Below are 6,933 nucleotides of genomic sequence, written 5' to 3' on the forward strand. Positions count from 1 at the left end.
TTTCCTTTCTGCCCATGGTTCTGGGTGCCTTTGTTGAATTTCTTTGATTTTTTTCCCTGTGGTATTTGTTAAGGGCTTGCTACGTGCCAGGCACTGTACTAAGTGCTGAAGTAGAGACAAGCTAATCATTTAGGAAAGAGTCCATGTCCCTTGTGGGGCTCAGAGTATTAATTCCCATTTTGCAGATGTGGTAACTGAGGCATAGAGAAGTTAATTGATTTGCCCAAGGTCACATAACAGAAAACTATCAAAGCCAGAAGGTCCTTTGACTCTCAGACTCATGCTCTTTTCACTAAGGCATACTGCTTCTCTTGGCCCAATTTCTGTCAGTCTGTTGGCCTGGGTGATTCCATTTCAGGGTTGCAGCAAATACTGTGCTGTGTCTTTGCAATAATAATAATAATAATAATAATAATGGCATTTGTTAAGCGCTTACTATGTGCAAAGCACCATTCTAAGCACTGGAGGGGACACAAGGTGATCAGGTTGTCCCATGTGGGGCTCACAGGCTTAATCCCCATTTTACAGATGAGGTAACTGAGGCTCAGAGAAGTTGTGACTTGCCCAAGGTCACACAGCAGACATGTGGCAGAGCCAGGATTCGAACCCATGACATCCGACTCCAAAGCCCGTGCTCTTTCCACTGAGCCCACCGCTTCAGTAGCATTTGCGTGTGTCATAACAAATGTACGGACGAGCAATCTACTTATTATAGAAGACATTCGATGATCCCCATGTTAGGTAGGGACTGTGTCCAACCTGATTAACTTGTATCTACCCCAGTGCTTCGAACAGCGTTTGGCACCTAATAACAAATACCGTAATAGTACTACTAATCTTAATAATATCCAAAAGAGCTTCAAATCAAATCCTGGTGTCCTGGCAGGATTCCAGTAAAGGTAATTAAATTCTGTCTATTTACTTTTTCTTTGCTATTTCAATTAGATTTTTGATTCGCCCTAGTCTCAAATAATTGTTTGGTGTTCCTCTACACCTGCTCAACAGCTGTTTTGTTCAACCCAAGAGGTGTCTGCATTTCAGGAGTGACATGATTCCTCAGTACCCTTCATCTCCCTCATAGGGGTGTTTGGAAGCTCAATTAATTAAAATGTGTAAAGACTTCTGCGGTTCCTAGGTAAGAGATGCCATAAAGGTGAAAGATTTTCATTATTAATTGTTATTAAATAGTTCTGCACCAGCCTTGGTAACAAAGTGGGATTTAGACATAATATGTTCATTAGAGTTAGAAATGTCATGTTTTAGAGTTAATAAGACAGCTATTGAGTGCTCACTAAAAGCAGACATTCATAGAATTAACAATTAGGTATCCTTTTTGTAGTTGCACTTTAAAATATCCACTGTTAATAAATGTGCCCACTCCTGTAGAAAGAGCTATATTAAATGTGCCTTTTCCCAAGACAATAACATGCCATTAGCCCTAAACATCACAAGTCTGATGACCTTTATTGGCAATATTCTGCCCAAACTCTGAAATATGAACCACTTTGTCCCTTTCTCGGAGAGAAGTGATTATTTTAATTATTCTGTCCAGCAAAGCAGCTATGAGCAGAAATTCTGCCATTTTCAAAATGTAGGATCTCAGACCTACAAGGCACCCATGCTGAGAGCCAAGCCCACAGATAATTCAGACTTCTGAGATCTGCTCAACATCTTAGACAGAGAGTTTTCATTCTGGAATTATAGTGAGGGAGAATTTAAATTTTCCATATTGGGCAAATTGGTGGGTTTCCAATGTTAATCTGACAGGAAGCAGAAAGACTCCCCTTCCCCCCCCCCCCTCCCGCCCCCCCCCCCCACCAAATCACAGATTTTTCATATTAAGATATGTCAAGACATGGTTCTCCCGAGCTTGAATAAAGGATTCAATCAATCCATGATTTTTTTTTAATGATGTTTAAGTGCTTACTATGTGTCAGGCACTGTACTAAGTGCCGGGGTAGAATCAAGCTAATGAGGTTGGACACAGTCCGTGTCCCACATGGGTTCATACTTAGTCCCCCGTTTACTGGTGAGGTAATTGAGGCACAGAGAAGTCAAGTGACTTGCCCAAGGTCACGCACTAGACAGGTAGTGGTGCTGGGATTAGAACCCAGGTCTTTCTGATTCCCAGGCCCGTGATCTATTCACTAGACCACACTGCTTCTCTATTGAGTTTCTATTGTGTGCAGAACATTGTACTAAGAGCTTGGGAGAGAATAGTAGAAAAGACATGGTCCCTTCCCTCTAGGATTTTGCAATCTAGTAGAAAAGGAAGACACTAAAAGAAATTACAACAGGGAGAAAATAATAGAGTATAAATGATTCGTAAATATTGGAGGACTTAGGTGCCTTAGTGCAAAAGTACTGATGTGACATTTGTGGGGATAAGATTAGAAATTAACTGGGGATGATGTCCTGGAGGAAATGTGGTTTCAGAAAAGCTTTGAAGATGGGGAAAGCATTAGTCTGTCAGATATGCAGGGGGAGGGCATGAGAAAGGTCAGAAATGGTAGAGGGGAGAACGAGTCCTTTCTTGGTAAATTAACTGGCATGGAATAAAGAGTGTGAATGGGGTGTAGTGGGAGAAGGTGGATAAGTAGGAGAGAGGAAATGTCTAAGTGTCATGCCTTATTAGATAGTCTGCTCATGGCTTAACTCATCTAGGCTCCCCAAACCTGGCATGATTCCTGCATTGTCCCAAGCTTTATTTTGAATTTCCTGGGACTTTCCCACTCCTCTAGGCACCCTGCCCATGGAGAATGGCTACAGAAGTCCCTAGCAGTTTGATCGTTTAGATCCAAAGAATTGGTTTGCCGAAGCCGGAGAGTAGTGAGTTCCTTGTTCCTGCTGGCCATTTGGAGGAAATCAATCAACCTTATTTACCGAGTGCTTACCGTGTGCGGAGCACTGTACTAAGCTTTTGGGAGAGGGCAGTGTAACAGAGTTGGTAGACGTTCTCTGCCCACTGCGAGCTTACAGACTAGAGGGGTAGGAAAGTGTTAATCTTCAATGCCTTCTGCTCGGTTGCCTGGGATATGATACGGAGGTTGAGATTTGATTTCTTTACAACTGAGCTTCATCAACACCCTGAAACATTGAACATGAGTCAGCATTGATGCTGCAGCTGACAAGGCGTGAAAGAGAAGAGGAGTCTTAAGAGGTCACCCACCCCGTATTGAGGATTATAGTGAGGGCTCCCAGACCTGCTTCCTGAGGGTCTCATGAAAGCTTGGCTTCCATCCCCTTTAGGCACAGAAAGTGATGCATAACATTATTAATCTGAAACATGAGATTCGAAAGCCCAGGAAAAGAGAGTCCCGAACCACAAACATTAGACTTCTGAAGCCTTCCAATCTCTTGCTCATAAGTGAGCAGTTGCCATCAACTAAATGAGTTTGCCATTATCAAGTATGAGCTTTAATGGGGTAATTAAGAAGTGAGATGTAAATTTGGCATCCATTCTGGCTTCTGTTTTCTTTTTTCAGAGACTGTTGTGGAAGCAGTTCAAGCGATCCATCATTTTTGCCTGGCATGATCGGTGATGTGCTTTCATTCTTAGAAAGGCATTAGAGGCCGCAGCGCAGAAGAATTGGATGGATTAAAGCTGGTAATGTGCTAAAGAGATTTCTGGTCTCTGGTTGGGACCTGGCCTGGCTCAGAAGTAAGTTTTGTTCCAGACTGATAACTCTTGGAGGCATTTGGTGCCACTTTCTAAATTCTGCAAGTGCTCTTCCCCCCTTCTACTGGGATGGATTCGTAGTTGCTATCATCTCTGCCTCTGATATGATTTAGCATATTTCTACTTGTACAGAGAATGGTCCATTTAAAACTATTCCCAGTGTCTTGTCTTTGAATGGGACTGCTTTTAAATATCCCTCACAGTCCCTCCCAGAACCCCTGCCCCCCATACCACCCCAACACTTGTACAGGACAAAAGTGAGCCACTGGCTACACCTGGCAAGCCGAGCATACTTTTTCTCACCAGGGACTGTCATGTAGACACTTCTGTTTTCAACCTCACAGTGAATGGGACCAAAAAAGCAGTTATTCAACACCGGCCTTTCACATTCCATGCAGTCAGGCCAGCATTTCATTGTCGCACTCAATCTATTGCATTTAGTGAGCACTTATTGTGTGTAGAGCAGTGTTCTAAGTGCCAGGGAGCACACACTAGCATGAGAAGCCAGTAGGTGCCAACCTTCTGATCCCTTCTCCTTGCTACCCCATCAGCAGCATCATCCTTAGTGGGGCCAGCTATGGATCATCTTTCCTCCTGCCCAGCGTGGAACGATGGTGTGTCTGGTGTGCAGATGATGGGACTGCACCTTCAGGAGCTCGCCCTTGCTTGCACAGGTAGGATCTCACCCCCAGAGGCAACTCCTTTGAATTCAAATGTCAGAGAGAGATTTCCCATGTTCAGCTTGAACTGAAAGGGGATGGGACTGTCATCCCAGAGATGAGCAGAATGCTGAGATCCAGTCAAATCAGTTGAATGGAGGATGAATCATGCTCCCCCATTTGTTCTGCGATGGTGCCAGGAGTGGAGACCATCTCTTATAGGAACCCCCACTCCATTCTCCTGAAATCACTTTTATCCTGGTACCTGACAGGCAGCAGCGGAAGGGCTGAGGAGGTCCCAAAGTGCCCCCTTTTCTGTTCCTATTTCCACCTTGGTGATAGTGACGTTACGAAAGCTTCATTTCCAACTTGAAAGTGCAACAACATGCAATCCTGGTTATCTTTCCCTAAAGGGATCCTAAACCAGTGCCTTAGAATTGGCTTCTTAAACCACCTTGTGTCTTTCTGATGTCTCAGGTTGGCTTTTGAGACAGCTCGTGGCCTTAATACATCCCCCAAACCCTCTCCTCAGTCATTAAGTCCAAGTGGCACACCACTGATCGATGGTTTAGCTGAGGACAAACCCCAGAGATGCTTGTACTTTAAGGATAAAGAAGAGCCTCCAAAGATCACAAGCAAATGTTTCCATGTCAGTAGAGCCAAATAACTTAACAATTGTGGGGGAAAGACACCTTCCATAACAGCATCCTCATCTCGGTGTCAGAGCCGGTTGGTGGAATTTTGCCTGTATATCTAGTAAGTTTGCCTGCAGTATGTATTTCCTCTAAAGGGATTGTCACTAGAATAGCTGCTTATTATCCTCCCTCAAATGGCAGATTAATAAGATTGGAGTTTCCCTCATCTCTCCAGATTGCCCTCCAAGAACCTCTTCCAAAGTGCTTCATCCCAGCCTTGGAGAGACCAACTGCATGGAGCTGGAAGACAAGTTCAATTTTCATGGAACCTCCCATCTTGGGCGTGTTTTGGTCCAGCCTATTCTGAAGAGGAAGGCAGTTGGTTCAGAGCCTGGATCAGGATGTGGATAAGGTAGGATCTACAGGACTGGGGTGTCAACCAGCAGCCTCAGCTGTGGGTGGGCTTTGGACATCATTGAGAAAGGAGATAGCACACTCCCTGCCCGTTATGTGTTTAATCCCATCAGCCCAGTCACCTCCAGTTCCTGCCAGGCAGAGTCTCCCATCAGTGACCTTGTGTCCCTCCCACAAACATTTATGAAAATAATAGTAGTGGCAACATGGCTTCTTGGGCTTAAATTAGAAATCAGTGCTTACAACCGTTGGTGGTAGCCACTCAGAAGAAGCCGGTCATTTGTGTGTAAAAATACGTACATCCTCTAATAGCAGCGAGCAATGAATATAATATATATAATGCACAATACCATTTTTAATATATCTGCATTATATTCATTCCTTACTGCTGTTACAGAATAGGAGAATTTTACCATGTATCCAGACAACCACTGCCCCTCCTCAGCAACCCCCTTTGGGGCTCCTGCTGTTGGAACTCTTGGGAGGATGATTGAGTTTATGGTTTATGTCAGCTACGAGTGTATCCAAGGCACTACTTCAATTGTGTAGTGACTGCCAGTATTTAATCCTCAGCCTCTCTACGATCCTTTTTTGTGATAATAAGTGTTTGTTTGAAGCCATGTCCTGACCTGTTAGGGCAAGGTGAGAAAGCACAAGAGGACAAAGTCTGAAGTCTCTACATCCAGAGCCAATTGTGGTTGCCTCAAACCCTCTAGGGTTCTGTTTGTGAGGCAAGCAATCCTCAGGTACTTTGCACACTCAGGAGAAGCCACTCCACGTTGGAGGAAAGCAAGGTGAAAGGCCTTTCTGGCATGCAGGCTGAAAGGGAATGAGACTGGATTTGACTGACAGCCATTAAATGGGAAGTCCACGAATACATTCATCTTTATTAAATGTTCCTGGAAGTGCAGGCTCCCCAACAAGGCTCCAAGTGCAAGCGACAGTAGGTAAGTGACCTGCCTGTTTTCTTACTCATTAAGAGCCCAAAGTCCAACACTTACAATAATTGTTCCTGGGGATTGTGAGCGCAGGTCCTGCTTAATGAGCCGTAATTGAACATGGAAAGATGGTAGTGTTTTCCTCGACAGACACAGACATTGAAAACTTTTAATTAGTGGGAAAGTGTCATAAGTTGCTGCTCATGGGATATTTTCTCTCCTGTCAAGCCCAAACTCCACACAAACAATTTGTACTGCACTGGAAAAATACAGGTAAATAATGAGCCAGCTTTCCTTCCTTGGGAAAAAGGGCAGGCTTGTAAAGTATGCACTTGGTGTTGACTAGAGGGAGAAGGAAAAATAGGCTTTCCATTCACATACCAGATGTTCCTGCTAAACAATAACTTTCCAGAAACTTGGTTCATGTGGACCAGAATAGTCTTTGACTTTTTTTTTTTTTTTTGACAGGGGAGGAGGCAGAGGTTAGAGGAAAGGAGACATTGTGGAATGAAACTTTTTGTTTTTAAATGGGGATTTATTAAGCACTTACTATGTACCAGACACTGTACTAAGCTCTGGGGTAGATCTAAGTTAATCACGTTGGACAC

The 6,933-nt window shown here is 43.9% G+C and overlaps 1 long non-coding RNA gene across 1 annotated transcript; it reads left to right on the top strand.

Annotated features, from left to right (window-relative positions):
• The first annotated feature begins 4,269 nt into the window (after positions 1-4,269).
• On the top strand, positions 4,270-6,323 carry LOC119937976. The gene is made up of 3 exons (XR_005454311.1): positions 4,270-4,353; positions 5,209-5,385; positions 6,151-6,323. It is a non-coding gene; the product is annotated as an uncharacterized LOC119937976 (long non-coding RNA).
• The last annotated feature ends 610 nt before the right edge of the window (positions 6,324-6,933 follow it).

Source organism: Tachyglossus aculeatus, chromosome 16 (genome assembly GCF_015852505.1).
Source record: "Tachyglossus aculeatus isolate mTacAcu1 chromosome 16, mTacAcu1.pri, whole genome shotgun sequence".
In the NCBI taxonomy this organism is placed as follows: domain Eukaryota; kingdom Metazoa; phylum Chordata; class Mammalia; order Monotremata; family Tachyglossidae; genus Tachyglossus; species Tachyglossus aculeatus.